General features: G+C 41.0%; 1 protein-coding gene across 1 annotated transcript in view; it reads left to right on the forward strand.

Moving 5' to 3' along the window:
- Positions 1 to 78: 78 nt before the first annotated feature.
- Smr (nuclear receptor corepressor smrter) overlaps positions 79 to 14271 on the forward strand; it is a 55344-nt gene continuing 41151 nt past the window's right edge. The window contains exon 1 of the mRNA XM_089596146.1: positions 79 to 141. The gene's annotated coding sequence lies outside the window, so the exon portion shown is untranslated. The remainder of the gene's footprint in view (positions 142 to 14271) is intronic.

Genomic DNA, 14271 nt, shown 5'->3' on the forward strand with positions numbered 1-14271 from the left:
GTCTATGTCTGAAAGGCTTCCCCTCGTCGTCCGGTACCAGAAGCAATAGATATATTAGTCGTGCCGCGCCACGAGGGTTACTATTCTTCGCACCCAGGCCGGCTGCTCGGACTTTCTTCACGGGGCAGCTGACGTCATTACGTAAGTACACTACACGTTATTATTACCATTATCATCGTACGCATATACCTAGTATATAGTTACATCGATGTTTTTTTTTTTTTTTTTTTGTTTCCGTCAACGGGCTCTTTTTCTCTTACAACCAAATATCATTAATTTCACCCCCTATATATTATGCTCCGATCGTATATGTATATAGGGAACAATATATACCACGGCGCAAAGCTTCGCGTGACAATGTCACACTTCATTAATAATTGCTCGTGAATAGGTTCTGGTATGGGATGCGCGACGACTATAATTCCTCGTGACACATTGTCTGCCGTTACGATACATCAGGACGGATGTTGTATACGTTACGAGCTATGATGGATACAGGTATTATCACCATCGCTTTGGTGGAAAAAAAAAAAAAAAAAAAAAAAAAAAATGAGTCGAACAAAATAAAAAAAGAAGAGCAGTAGGTATATCGGGAAGTCATTTGTACATTTTTTTAAAATAATGCTCCTCGTTTCGTGCGTGCATCGGCTATAAATACGCGCTCGGATTTCGCGCTGCTGATAAACAGATAACTCCTACAACCACAAACGCATACACTACCTCTTTGTGTGTCTCTCTGTTGACTCTGATATGTGCAGTTTTTTTGGGATTACATTCGACTATACCGTAGTACTCAACATGTATGATGTACGTGATATATGTTGAACAGACACCTCGTGCTGTACTCCGATTAAACGGCCGACTGTTGAAATTTTTCATAGCAGACTTGGGAAGAGCAAGCAAACGCTACCCTCGTGTATTTGTTCATGTGCGGTTGATATGGGCGTAGGTATACCCTATACCGCCTCGGGGTTATTGCACGAGCACCTGCTTTCAAGGCGCTCTCTCCTCTCTACCCTGTATAGCTAGCACGTGCAGCAACATGTAACGTGTACAATGTGGGACGGTTTTTTTAGTATCGAGGTCAACGCTTGGGTGATGAGTTTTTTTTTTTTTTTTTTTTCCCTCGTTCTCCCCCCTTCTTCTTCTTCTTCTCCTTTTTTTTTCTCAGTCGAGGTTTAGATGGTTTCGGGCCGTTGCTGTTTTGATTTCCACGGAGTTTGCTTTTCGTTTCAAAGAATCCTCGCGATGGAGAAGAAAAAAAAAGATTTAACCCGCAAAATCGACTACTACATAGCGCGCGTGTGCGCGCAAATCGCGGGATCATTTTTGCATTTCCCGTAATAAAGGGTGATTACGCCCCGTTACGCGCGCGCTCTGGTAAGTAAGTAAGTAAGTACATTTATTAGACCATGTGGTATAACCACGTTTGGTCTCAAATTTTAGTATTACAGAGTATATAATATATAAATTACAAAATACAAAAATATACAAATTAATTATAAAAAGATATGCAAATTAATTTACAAAAATAAATTGACATTTACAAAAATAAATTGACCTTTGAAAAATTTGAGAAATAAAAAAATAAAGGTACAAATTAAATACAAACTAAAAGTGAAGAACAAAAATAAAAACAAACTGAGTAAAGTGATGATCAGGTCGCATGTATTAGTTTAAATTTGTATGGGTATATGGGTTATTGGTGTACTTATACTGGGTTATACTGGTGTACAGGTACACTGAAAAATCGCGGTGATGCCTGAAACGAGAGCAGGCTCGTTACGATATATCTCTCTCTTGAGTAGGGTCCCTTAACTTTACTTCTTTTTTTTTTATATTAGAAAATTAACGTCTCCCGCCCCCCCTGGAGTGGGTATTTAATTTAAATTAAAAATACCCCCATTAAGTTCGGCCCCTCCAAACGAGCAATTAAAAACTTCGAGATTAGATGTCTATCGGCGAAATGATTAACCCGTACCTCGAGAAAAAGAGAGAAAAAATCCCCTGTCCTCGTAAACACGTAACGAGAGGCGCGTTCGCGATAACGACGAAAAATAAAAAAACAAGTGGAGTGGGGAAGTTCAATAACGCGGGCGAGGAAATTATTGTATACGTAAGCGAGCCTGCTGGCGATGAGAGAAAATGCGAAACGCCCTTGTAATTTCCTTTTTTCCCCGCTGATATTGAGCTCTTTTTTTTTTTTTTTTTCCTCGAGTTACGATGTTGGTTCACGCGAGTATACCCGCACGTATATAGGGCACATTGGCTGATTCACTGCTTTTTAGCGTACACGCGTGTATGCAGTATATGTATATAATGCTACTGTTGCCGCTATTACCTATAATCCATCCACCTAAACACACACGTATACACAATGTACAGTAGAGGAAACAATAAAAAAAAAAAAGAAGCAAAGGGCAGCGACGTTATTTTAGGCTCCACCTGTACGTGCGGTTGGATGATCAGTATATCTACGCGTGCGCGCGCTTTAATCCGGGTTACGTTATCCGCGACGCGAGTACCAGCCATTGTCATCCCCCCCCGTGAAATCGTCACACATCTCTCGTCGTTGATTAAAAATATAATTTTGTTTGCTGATGTGCATGTTTCGTAAAAATGATGTTCTCATTCGAGGTTGTTGCACACGAAAGCCGCCGCCAGAGTATAATCCAATTTACATTTCAAAGCGAGCCAACGCACGTGACAATTAGACGAAATGATGAATGCACTTGCGCTCTCACGCGTGCATGTACGGGAGTTTCGCGAAACTCCGATGTTTGTACTAATACGTGTTATGGTTGTACAAAATAATCATCGATTTTGCGTTTGCAGCGGTGATGGACGAAAAAAAAAAAAAAAAAAGAAAAAGTTATCCCAAGAATCATCGGTGAATCAACGTTTACACGTGCACGCCCTTCTCCCCAAGAGTTTTTGTCATGTTACATATTGCACACTGCAGTAGTAAAGAGAAAGAAAAAAGATAACAAGAGAGAAAGTAGGGGGAGGGGGAGAAAGACACGTCGCGGCTATGACAGTTCCGCTTTAATGTCACCCCGGCTCACGGAGCGACGGAGTAGGTATATGTACGTATAAGCGCAAGACGTCTCCGTGTTTGGATTCCGAGGCATCTCTGCATGCGTCTCCTATTTCTGCTGCTACCTACTTATACCACTACTACTAATACCATTACCACCACATACACGACCACTTCTGCTGAATCTGTAATCAGCGGGGTGGTGGGAAGAGGGAGAGGAGACGGTCAATGCCCACATCTTCGCTCTCCTTTTTTTTTCCATCCTCTCGGCTCCCCTCCACGCACACGTGTCAGTCAGTCAAACAGTACATCTCAGGTTACACACATACATATCCGCTTTGCACTACATTCGCCGTAATTGCAGGCTATACTTTCTTCAAGGTGATGGTTGGTTTTTTTTTTCTCTTCTTCTTCTTCTTCTTGATCAACAGCAGCATCAGCAGCGGCCGATGAGTCACTCGGCGTGCATCCCCAGAAGATTCAAGTGCATTCGGAGCTCGTTCATCAACCGACCGGGGGACTCTTGGGAAACAGGCTCTCGGTGAAAAATTCGACGAATCCTGATGCGTCTGTAACCGTATATCAAATATTATTTGTTATACAGCTGTTCCTTGATCTTTCGTTTTTCATATGATTACACAGTACACCACTTGCCTTCTATCTAAAAATATAAATTTCATATCGAAGCGCTTGGTCTCCCCCCACTTTTAAATCAACATTATTTTTCATTAGTAGTCCAAATATGGGGGGGGGACCCGTGAAAAATCCAATAAATCGTGCAACTCGCATTTTCCATGCAACACCCGTGCGGGTTCCGGGCCTTCGCGGAAATGAATACGACGTGGTTGGTGTGCGTGTGTGTTGGGTAGGGGAAGACGGAAAAAAGGGCAGGGTAAAAAAAAAAAATCCCGGGCGAGCTCGCGCATGCCCAGCCAAAAGGGAGGTTGGCGGAGGAGGGTGGATTTATTTTGCAACCTAAATATATATATATATATATATGTGTGTGTGTGTAGGTGCCCGGAGCGAGCGAGCGATTATCCGTCGGGTGCGGATTTTCGAGAGATACCCACCTACCCCCGGGAAATGTCGATCCTTCGAGGTCGTCCTCCTCCTCTCCGTGTGTGTGTGTGTGTGTATGTTGCTGCGGGGGGTTTTCTCTTTTCGTTCTTTCTCGCTCCGATGTGCCGCTACTGCGCAGAAGATTGCGCAACATCATCAGACCCAGTTCTGTTCCATTCACCGATGAGTGTGTGTTGGTCTGCGGATTGCCCCTGGAAATTGCGCGTGTAGGTATATATATATGTCTCTCTGTGATGCTATACAAGTCTCCCTACGTGTACGCTTCGTACTCGCCACCGTTAATTTGGGGGAGGATGAATTTTTTTTTACCTCTTTTTTTTTTTTTTTTTTTTTTTTGTGTATCAAAAATCGGCACCCTTTCATTTTTTTTTTTTCTTTTTTTCTTTTTTTCGTTCGGATGTATTCGGATGTTTCGTTCGCTAGATATAAATAGTAGTCTCAACGCGAAAAAGCTGGATGTTATTACTCGATGAAAATCTCGGTGGGGAAAAAAAAAAAAGAAAAATCGCATCAGACCGTGTGTACATACAGTACAATATATTCGATGGTAATCCTCGCATGTACGCTCATATCACGCGGGGACACACGCGTGTCTCTCGCCGTGCACACTGAGATTTCCACTTTCAATCAGTTAATGCGTCTGGGAAAAAAAAAACTTTAGTTAGTCATTTAGATCATTAAATTAAAAAGGCCACAACAAAAAATTTAACTCGATAAAAAAATGGCACGTATACGAATATAATGATACACCTATTTCGGTGCTTCGGGTACACGCTTTTCTTGTTTGGATGCGCATACTCGCGCGTCTCTATACCTGCTATAAAAATGCACGTGAAGAGCCGAAAAAAAGTTCTTTCGCAAACATGTATAGATACACATCGTATTATGCACGATCGAGTGTACAGACTTGGCAATGTATAGGCTAGCATGCCAGCGAGAAACAAAAAGTGACGTTGCTGCTGTGAAAGAAGTATCTTTACATATACATCCATCTACAAGAGTCAAAGCGAACGTTTGATATTTCGTGTCAACGGGCTTTTTTCATTCACTTTTTTTTTTTTCTGTTAATGCGTCGTCCTCGTTTTAGCAGCCCTTTATGAAAAAAAAAAAAAAAAAAAAAAAAAAAAAAAAAAAAAAAAAAAAAATTTCGAGTGCTGCTTACCGTGCTGTTGCAAAAATCCATGCGTGTGCAGTATAGGTGTAGGAGGTGCGGAGGTGTAAAAACTCGCTGCTGTAGCTGATGCTCGCGTGACTGTATAGTGTTGTTGAGTTTCATATTCTTTTGTGTGCGAGACCTGCTTTTCCTCGGATTGTACGAAAAATAATTCATGCACGGGTATACACATCACTCGACGCAAAGCGATTTTTTTTTTTTCCCTCTAACGAGACATAAAAAATTTCTATGCGCTTTTTGCACATTTTTCCCAATGTATTAACATTTGATTCACCGTGAGATACTGCAAAACTCAAATAATACCAATATTGTTACGTACACACATAACATATTTTAAAACGAATCACATTCCCAAGTATAAGAACTTTATACTTGAAACGCGTTTATTTCCATTACCGGTTTGTACAATGTATTACGTATACATATGTGGGCACGATACACGTAAGAAAGCAATTAACCACCACCGTAGCAACAGCACACGGAAAGGGAGAGATAAAAAATCTCTCGTCGAGTGTCTAAAAAAAGAAACGAGCAGCAAAGTAAAGGAAAAAAAAAAAAAAAAAGGAATTACAAAACAATAGCCTCGGTCGTCAGTAGAATTTCCGGAAATAACAAATAGTCTGGTGGTGCTGCTGAGAAATTGCATAACTCAGGATGATGCCGGTCGGTCGCCGCTGCTGCTGTTGCCGTAGAGGCGGGCGCAGAAGAATAATGAGCCGCACCGGGAAAAAAGAGCGAATCAGGCAAATATAGCTTACCGAAAGAGAAAGAAACAAAGAAGGAAGGCGGGTGGAGTTTGGCGTGTACATGTATATATATGCACCAACACATGCACACGTTCGAGCAAGAGAGAAATGAAGACAGTCGCTGTAATAATATATAGTGGAGTAGAATGACTGGTTCTGCAGCTTTTTTTTTCTCCTTATACACATACGGCTCATTCTGCATCGCCAACATTTATATCCTACACACACTGCGGTCTCTGCGTCTATATATGTATATATACGAGCTCGAGTGCAGAACGAGGCCAAGCGTCGGCGGCTCTCACGCCCACAATCTCGTAAATGCACGGCTTATAAATACAGATACATACACGTGTCACATGCTACATTACATACACTGTAACTACATCACGTGTGTGTAAGTGCTGCACCTACTTCGCCGTCACTTTTAAGTGGCCCACCGCGTCATCGTCGCGACCGCGACGTTTTACTTCCTCCACCACCTATATCATACATATACCCGCATATAACTATACTTATGATCTCTGCTCTGGTGTACCTATATCTAATATCATACGTGGCGCTTGCGCTTCTTTCGCTCGCCAATATTACATGTACAGCTCGTTCTTGCGGCTTTCATCCTTCCTCCACCTCCTTCTCCTTTCTTCAACGCAATAGCCCGAGTGGGCAAAAAAAAGGAGAAGAAAGCAACTCTTATTTGTACAATGTATACGTACAAAATATATACTTATTCCTTGTATACATGCACACTTGGGGTGTAGTATGTACACGTTATGAGGAACGAGCGATATATAGGCACTCGCTGTACCGAGATTTTCCTCTTTGTTTCCCCCCCCCCTCCCTCCTCCTAACGAGGCACTCTTTGTACTTCAATACCGCGTATCGTATACATGAGCATAACGACGATGGCGTACTGTATCTCCTTCCGCGAAGCGCGATGTTATTTCTCGAAGCTCAGATACATAATACTAGTGGTATGAAACTTTGTTGTCGATGCACGTGTTAGTTAGTCATCGATTCACGTAACACGCGCTCTCTCGGACAAGTTTTCATTATCCCGAAGCGCATCTACATCAGCGCATACGCTGTGCGTTATTCAATTAATTTATCAAACTTCGCATATGGTTGTATGGATGGTATCTATGTATAATATTACGTTGTAGTCATCGATTTACGTAACTCGGTAATCTTTCCCCCCCCCCCTTCATTACCAAAGAACTTCAGTTGCACACATCGAAGTTGTTGTTGTATTGGGTTTATCCTTACTTTTTTAGTCGCGACAGTTATTTATATCAATCATATTCTTTGCCCATCATGGCACACAATTTCATACAAGTTTTTCATTATTGACAAAGTTTTACCACTTATCCATTTTTTTTCTTTGTTATTGCTGATATGTTTGGTGTAATCAGAGGGGTATAATTATTAATTAATTTTACATAATTAGATGGAAAAATCCCGCGCGATGCATCATCTTTTTACATAAAATCAATGATCGCGTGACCGAAAAAGAAAAGGTCGTCGACAAAGGACGAGGGGAGGGGGAGAGCACAGTTCAGTGACACAAAGGTTTTCGGTATAACTATCTCCCTCTCTGATCCTACGGGGCTCTGGCGTTCTTTATCTCCTGAGAGAAGGACAGACCGAGTTCCCGCATACTGCATCAACGACGGCTGTATACTATCACGGGGTATTGTACGGAGCTCAGAACCTGCATGATTCCTTTGTTTTATTTTTCTCCGTCCCGTCTTTTTCGCCTTCCCATATGTGTGTGTGTGTCAAAGCGAGTTAAAGTTCACGCGTATAGTAATTTTGGTATAAGCAACGAAGTACGTCCCGTATTATATGTATGTATACATACTTACGTACCGAGATGAAGAGCACACAGGAGATGAAAAGCAGGATGTTCCCAGGACCCTTATGGGCACAATGCGGCGTCATAACCGCTGTAAAACTTTCTACTATATTATTGCGGCTCATTTATACAACGGCGCTTATCTTGCTACAACGTGCCCGCACACACACACACACACACACACACATACACACACAAACACCATATAGTTACTCTGTAGAACAATGCACCCACTCTCTCTCTCTGTCTGCTTGCTCTGCTCTCGTGCTCCATTGATCTTTTACAATATCGTTGCACCGTGTCCTTGCGCACAAATGTCCTTTTAAAAGTGCAAGAGGAGCTGTACATGTGACAAGGACGTAAGACGCAAAGTTTTTTTTTTTTTTTTTTATTTGAACAAGCGAGTCAAAGGAATTCCTGAGCTTTTAGCTTCGTCGTAGCGTGTACGCGTGTATACAACATGTGCTCCCGGCAACAACAGCTGCTACGATTGGGCAGACAATTATATACTTTTCGTTTATAGGCAAGGACGGTGCTGGCTCCTTTTGTGCGGGTCTGCGATGGATAGGGGGGGACAGGAGAGGTATTTTATTATAGCGGCGCCTGGACTCTCTCTATCCTTGCTTATGGTTGTATATTTATCGGTACAGTTGGGAAGGGTTTGCATACTTATGATATATCGTTTAACGCGATCGGATCAAGGACAGTTCGTTCGCGATATTCTCATTAAAATGGTCTATGCCCTGCAACTCGACTTTTTTATTCATCTTTAATATCTCAAAGTAGGTATTCATTTAAAAACAATTTTTTTTTTTTTTCTTCTAATCGTGCACAATTTTACATTATTTTTTTTATAGTATGAGTAAGAAAAAAGACGAAAAATACACACACACATGTGAATTAATTATTGTTAGAGTAATGGCCCGATAGTTTCAAACGGCTTGCAATGTCAAACACACGTTATGTCATGTAGGTGTGACGAGTACTCATGCACACGCGCGTGCGACCAAACAAAAGTGGAAAATGTGTTTACTCACGTGCGCGCGCGAAAATTGCTGAAAACTGTCCGATGAATCGACTTCCGCCAGATGTCAATTACTCATATTCCCCACAAGTGTAGCTGTCGCCACGTACACATATATACATACATACGTACATGTTTGCCGCTTCAAACTTAATATAAATACAGCTGAGTGATTCCAAGGCGCCGAGGGACGAAGGGAAATTTATAGAGTGCGTGAATCATATATATATTTAATTACCTATGGTAATTAAACCAAGCGCTTCCGCGTACGCGTCGCAACTTCAATAACTCCTTCGACCTAAAGAAAGAAAGAAAGAAAGAAAGGGGGGAAAATGTGTGTAACAAAAAAGTTAAAAGTTCGGTTCGAGACGTATATGTACAATGCAGACGAAGGTTGTACATCGCGCGAGTAAGAGTTGCCGTGCTTATACCCACCTGCAAAAATGGCGCAGTCCATGAATAAAAAAAAAAAAAAAAAAAAAAAAAAAAAAAAAAAAAAAAAAATCATTACCCCAGTCAAACGACCCTTGTATCCACGTATACCTACCTATATACTCCTGAACTTTTACTTGTATATACCACACGCGACGGCAGGTGTTTTTGTCAAACGATTTTTGGTCGGCGCCGACGACAGCGCTTAAATTATATATAGGTAAAGTAAGGTCACAGACTGACCGACGGCTGACTCTTCCTCGATGGTTGCTTGCTCATCGCCCTTGCCCCGTTCCCCCGACCATATAATATATTATATATTATACTCCATGGCCACCAAACTTCCGGTGTCCCCCCTTTGTTTATCAGCGCATGTGGTTTTTCGAGCTGCTCTCCGATGCGTTCACCTCGCCCTTCTCTCTCTCTCTCTCTCTCTTTCTTAAATACACGCACGCATACGTACAACGTCATGCATCAAAGGAGAGCGAGCGACGGTCAGGGTCACGGACGTTGAATATACACATCAGCAACAGTGTATGTGTGTAATTCATATATTGTACACATGCGTGCATTTGGTGCCTCGCTTCAGTGGTCACTGCTCGGTCAGCGTAATACGATAGAAAAGGAGGCAGCGGAGAGATAGCCTATACATATATTCATATATAGGCGTGCGTCAGCTCCTCTTTTCCCTCCACCCCCCTCCTACAGTGCTGCGTTGCCGCGCACGAGAGATAATGTACATATATATATATATACTTGGTCGATAATTCAAGAGACACCGCGCCGCTTACTGCGCTTATGTATTTACGTATAGGTGTCTGTGTGTGTGTGACGTAGTGTTTCAAACTTTGTCGTCGTTACGAGGAAAGGGTGTATTTGGAGGCAGGGGGTTGGAGTCCTTGAAAACTTTGAAATTTTCAGTGTACATGTATATGTAGAAAAGCGGCCTTTTCGTTTCATTCACGGCACCGCGAGATCTAATGCATGTATATAGATGTATAGGGAGCCGAGGGTAGTTGCTCTTTAAATTTCGACGAGCAGGGATTCGCTTCTCCGCTCCGACCCCCTTTCCCCCAATTTTTTTTTTTTCTCCCTCTTCCGGCTGAAAGGCTTTGGTTTTCCTCGCTTTTTTTTCGGCGGTAAAACGTGACTCGTGGCTTTTTTTTCTTCTTTTTTTTTTTTTTTGAGGGCCAACTTTCTTTGTTTCTCTCTGGATTGCGGCGCCAAAATGGGTGTACTCTGTTTGGAAGAGTCGAAAATTTAGATTGGTTTTGTCGTCGATGCTCGAGAGCGAAAAAAAAAACATCCAAGGTTTTTCTCTCCGTAATAAGTATAAAAAAATGTATAACTTCGATCAAAGGCTCGAGTTGTTCCTATATATTATAGGCAGTTTTGAATTACCTGGTTACTAGGTTATTGGATTTAAAAAAAAATTATTTTATCAATATACAATCAGACGAAGCTGTTTCGCAAGATTTTTCGTGCAGTCAAAACCCACTCGTTCACGTGAAAATTACTTTTTGTATCATATATACAAGTGCTGAATAATGTCAAGTAATTTTTTCTTTAACCCATCGCCTTTCCCATATTTATAACAATTGTATTTAATCATGAGAAAGTGAAAAACATTTTTATTGTTCAAGTGTAGGTACTTGAAAATCACCGAGTCATCCAAAATCATGAAATTTCGGGGCTTGTCACATCAGACTCGTTAACTTTCACTGAAGCTTCAAAGCTGTTAGTTTCCGGGAGATAATTTCAAAAGAAATTCACAACTATTTAAGTCGATGACAGTGTAGTCTTTGAAAAGAAAAAGAAGAAGAAAAAAAAACGAAACATTAAATCGTTGAATTGTGAATAAACAACCGTGTGTATTAACGCACACTCATATGTGGTAAACGTAAGCATCGCAATTGTTGTCGCCAAACCTCCTGCAATAATCATAATTTTTAGTAAAATTAAAATGACAAAAACCACTACCGTTTTGCCGTGGGTTGGATGTTAGCGACAAACGCGAAGTCAAAACGTGCAATGAGAGTTCGAGAGTCGATAACGAGACATTGATCCGAAGAAAAGAGGCAATTACGTACGAAGGAAGTTTGCGCAAGGCTGGTAGCTCAATGAAAACCAGTCCACGCATTTCTGCCTATATATTATATACTCACTACACACACGCTAAAGTATAGTGAGAGAAAGAGAGCGCACGGTTTGTTTTAGTTAATGACGGCATATATTTTGCCGGGGTGGGAGGGGTAGTATAGGTATAGTGATTTATCGTTGCGAACGACCTGCACTGCACTCTGGCGAATTTCCAATTAATTTACATGCTCCGAATCAACAAAGTCAGTGCCTATACGTATATATGTATGCACATTCAAACGCGATCTCGCACCCACGTGTCGCATACTCTACATCAGATATTAGGTGGACGGCGAATGACGAACGCGTCTAATTTAACTATCAACTCTTTTATGTAAGTACGTACGGAGGAAGCGAAAGGAAGTGGCCTCGGCGAAGGGGATTTTTTTTTTAATGGTATACTCTCAACCAGGGAATGAGAGCCGGTGACAAGGTGCACTGTTGGTTCGTATGTAGAAACGTAAAGCGGAAGTCTAGCGGTAGTGTATATTATACTATATATGTTATGGGACGCTGAACTGGTTGTTGTTGATGAGGATACGTATTTTTTGCACTTGGTGTAAAATCCTTCCATTCGTGGTTTCCTGCAAGCCATTTGGATTTACTTGTCGATGTCTAATCAGCTCCTCGCGTTATCGATCAATAGTATCGTTACATCACCGATGATGCTTGTTTTTTTAACAACAAAACTTGTAATCTCCAAGGTCGGTAGGTTGCGCTTATCTTGCTGATTTTCTCGTATCATACCAGTTTGTAGACGGAAATCAAAGCTCGTCCTCTGAGATTCCATTGAAATTTCTGCTTACAAATGCAGGAGCGCACCGCCTGCGACGGAAAATAGAATTTATTGACGCTCCGCGGAGGGTAGATCGACGTGCTCAGAAACGAAAAATAGCGCCATTTGTTTGACGTGGTGTGGTATACGTCCACCTGAAACCTGTAGGTATACTATGAAGGAGAGCAGAAGGACGCGAGGAGTAAGATGTACCGCAACACCACTGCTTATGGTAGTTCCTCTTCAATTGTTTACCTCGGATCCTTCATTTGAAGATTTCGATGGGTGCTAATTATACAGCCTAGCGACGCGTGGCCCTGGATACTGTATACTCTCCGATCGAAACAAACAAAATTAAGTTGAACCGAGAACGCCAAGAACAAATAATAATAACAACAACGATGAATTTCACTTTTCCTCTTTGTTCTCGTTTCGTCTGATACGATTTTTTTTTTTTTTTTCATCTACTGCTGGTATTGTACCTTGCGTAACAAAACAGGGCAGCGTAATGACTTGTACGTAGTTGAAGCTGACAGCAGTTTCCACCTATACGCACTTGTGTGCACGTCAAAACGTTGAATGCGCATGAATTTTTTTTTTTTTTGTTATATCAAAGCTGACAACGCCTATTCGCATGAGTATATAGTGCAGGTATGTAATGAATCCCCCACTCATTAGCGTAATTGTTACTTTACGCGTATTGGTCTGTAATATCGTGTGTATGTTTCGTACAATAGGTGTCGATTTTGACCCCATGCTATCTATTTCTCTTTCTCTCTCTACAGCACACGTCTTATCTGGTACATCGCGTGCGTTATCTCTGCATTGTTTTGACGATGAATAATGAACCAGAAGACAAAAAAGTTGGCTGGATCGGAATCTTGAGTACTTGCACTGTAAAACACATAAAATAGGGGAACATAAATAACTGTTCTCAATTAAAGATATCCTGTTTGTTGTTTCGTTCGCACGAGATTACTTTAAAAATAAATGAACATCGGAAACAACTGAGGGTTAACAACACCTGCAAGGTGGTGAGGGGTCGTGCCTTTGTTTTCAAAGTTGCTGGCACCGAGGTTTTGCTTTCCTATTTATAAATTCCTGATGGCGAGTGCAGAATAAAGAAGAGGCGCATTGAAGCCGCGAAATAAGAAAATGTGGGACAGAGATGGTCTCGTCACCCTTGTATTGCCGTAGCAGCAGCGAATGATGATTTTTTTGTTACTTGCAAGGTCGTTTGGTCGTGTACCAATCGAACAGACGGATGGACACAGTTGCACGTAACTGGTTGTGCGAACCGAGCGATTATTGCATGGAAGGTACAGGATAAAAGGTTTATTGTGCAGAAACGTTTGACTTGACAAAACAGTGTAAATATACCTTCTTCCAACAACTATCTTCTAGAGAAAGTGATACCACGTATAAATAACAAGTATTTTTACCGTTAAAGAGTACGCGCTTGATCCTCTATCTTAATTACACATTTATTTATAACTTGTGTGCTCCGAGTAAAGATGGTTAATGATTTTTTTTTTTTTTTTCTGAGAATCAATCAAAGTAACAATCACAATATTAGAATCTATAAGTAATACACCTGTTACACATCTAAAACATATTAAATTGGGCTTGTGTATTACCTTATCTGCAATTGATAAAGATAGCTAACGTATAAATAAGTGGGTTTGTCAGTTCAAACTAGATCAGTTGAAAGCAGTGGTAGTAGTTAAGACGTAGAATGGACGATGTTTCATAGACGAAAGATAGCTTATTTTTTTACATTTTTTATCTATTGGAAGTAACATTTTCTTAGATTAGAAATAATTGGTTTCAACTATTCAAAATGTATTTAGAAATTTGTTTTTGAGCATTTGAGTGATGGAACTTGGAATTGGACATCACCATATGGAATGGGATACGGTACACGTGGTCTCGAAAGTCGTTAAATCAAGTTCTCCATACAAGTGCCAAACTTAAATTAAGCTGAAAGTCTTGCTTCTCTTTTCTACTTCTAT

This window comes from Copidosoma floridanum, unplaced genomic scaffold (assembly GCF_036245765.1).
Source record: "Copidosoma floridanum isolate Cflo_tuat_1 unplaced genomic scaffold, Cflo_Japanese_pri ptg000030l, whole genome shotgun sequence".
NCBI lineage: Eukaryota > Metazoa > Arthropoda > Insecta > Hymenoptera > Encyrtidae > Copidosoma > Copidosoma floridanum.